Below are 2147 nucleotides of genomic sequence, written 5' to 3'. Positions count from 1 at the left end.
TGGTGACTTTACTGCACCTAATTCCAATTTACATGGAAGAAGCATCTCCATTCCTGCCATCGGAGCAAACAACTTTGAGCTGAAACCTCAATTAGTTTCTCTGATGCAGCAGAACTGCAAGTTTCATGGACTTCCATCTGAAGATCCTTTTCTGTTCTTAACTGAATTCTTGCAGATATGTGATACTGTTAAGACTAATGGAATAGATCCTGAAGTCTACAGGCTCATGCTTTTCCCCTTTGCTGTAAGAGACAGAGCTAGATTATGGTTGGATTCTCAACCCAAAGACAGCCTGAACTCTTGGGATAAGCTGGTCACGGCTTTCTTAGCCAAGTACTTTCCTCCTCAAAAGCTGAGCAAGCTTAGAGCTGATGTTCAAACCTTCAGACAGAAAGAAGGTGAATCCCTCTATGAAGCTTGGGAAAGATACAAACAGTTGACCAAAAAGTGTCCTTCTGACATGCTTTCAGAATGGACCATCCTGGATATATTCCATGATGGTCTGTCTGAGCTATCAAAGATGTCACTGGACACTTCTGCAGGTGGATCCATTCACCTAAAGAAAACGCCTACAGAAGCTCAAGAACTCATTGACATGGTTGCTAATAACCAGTTCATGTACACTTCTGAAAGGAATCCTGTGAATAATGGGACGCCTATGAAGAAGGGAGTTCTTGAAGTTGATACTCTGAATGCCATATTGGCTCAGAATAAAATATTGACTCAGCAAGTCAATATGATCTCTCAGAGTCTGCATGGAATGCAAGCTGCATCCAACAGTACTTAAGAGGCATCTTTTGAAGAAGAAGCCTATGATCCTGAGAACCCTGCAATAGCAGAGGTAAATTACTTAGGTGAACCTTATGGAAACACCTATAACTCAACATGGAGAAATCATCCAAATTTCTCATGGAAGGATCAGAAGCCTCAACAAGGCTTTAACAATGGTGGAAGAAACAGGTTTAGTAATAGCAAACCTTTTCCATCATCAACTCAGCAACAGACAGAGAACTCTGGACAAAACGCTTCTAATTTAGCAAATCTAGTCTCTGATCTATCTAAGGCCACTGTAAGTTTCATGAATGAAACAAGGTCTTCTATTAGAAATCTGGAAGCACAAGTGGGCCAGCTGAGTAAAAGGATCACTGATATCCCTCCTAGTACTCTCCCAAGCAATACAGAAGAGAACCCAAAAGGAGAGTGCAAGGCCATTGACATAAGCGCCATGGCCAAACCTGAAAAGGAAGGAGAGGACGCAAATCCCAAGGAGGAAGACCTCCTGGGACGTCCAGTGGTCAATAAGAAGCTTCCCTCTGAGGAACCAAAGGACTCTGAGGCTCATCTAGAGACCATAGAGATCCCATTAAACCTCCTTATGCCCTTCATGAGCTCTGATGGGTATTCTTCTTCTGAAGAGAATGAGGATGTTACTGAAGAGCAAACTGCCAAGTTTCTTGGTGCAATCATGAAGCTGAATGCCAAATTATTTGGCATTGATGCTTGGGAAGTTGAACCTCCCTTGTTCATTAATGAACTAAGTGATCTGGATCAACTGACATTGCCTCAGAAGAGACAGGATCCTGGAAAGTTCATAATACCCTGCACCATAGGCACCATGATCTTTAAAGCTCTGTGTGACCTTGGTTCAGGAATAAACCTCATGCCCCTCTCTGTAATAGAGAAACTGGGAATCTATGGGGTGCAAGCTGCTAAAATCTCACTAGAGATGGCAGACAGCTCAAGAAGACAGGCTTATGGACAAGTAGAAGATGTATTAATAAAGGTTGAGGGCCTTTACATACCTACTGATTTCATAGTCCTGGATACTGGAAAGGAAGAGGATGAATCCATCATCCTAGGAAGACCTTTCCTGGCCACAGCAAGAGCTGTGATTGATGTTGACAGAGGTGAAATAGTCCTTCAATGGAATGAGAACCCCCTTGTATTCAAAACTCAAGGATCTCCCTCTGCAACCATGGAGAGGAAGCAGGAAAAGCTTCTCTCCAAGCAGAGTCAACCAGAGCCCCCACAGTCAAACTCTAAGTTTGGTGTTGGGAGGCCACAACCAAACTCTAAGTTTGGTGTTGAACTCCCATATCCAAACTCTAAGTTTGGTGTTGGAGGGTCTCAACAAAGCTCTGCACATC

General features: G+C 43.2%; 1 non-coding gene across 1 annotated transcript; it reads right to left on the bottom strand.

Moving 5' to 3' along the window:
* Nucleotides 1-358: 358 nt before the first annotated feature.
* LOC112752480 (small nucleolar RNA R71) lies at nt 359-466 on the bottom strand. Its single transcript, XR_003176915.1, has one exon. It is a non-coding gene; the product is annotated as a small nucleolar RNA R71 (small nucleolar RNA).
* Nucleotides 467-2147: the final 1681 nt, after the last annotated feature.

The sequence above is a fragment of the Arachis hypogaea genome, chromosome 15 (genome assembly GCF_003086295.3).
Source record: "Arachis hypogaea cultivar Tifrunner chromosome 15, arahy.Tifrunner.gnm2.J5K5, whole genome shotgun sequence".
Taxonomy (NCBI): domain Eukaryota; kingdom Viridiplantae; phylum Streptophyta; class Magnoliopsida; order Fabales; family Fabaceae; genus Arachis; species Arachis hypogaea.
This window is presented reverse-complemented; position numbering and strand designations above follow the sequence as displayed.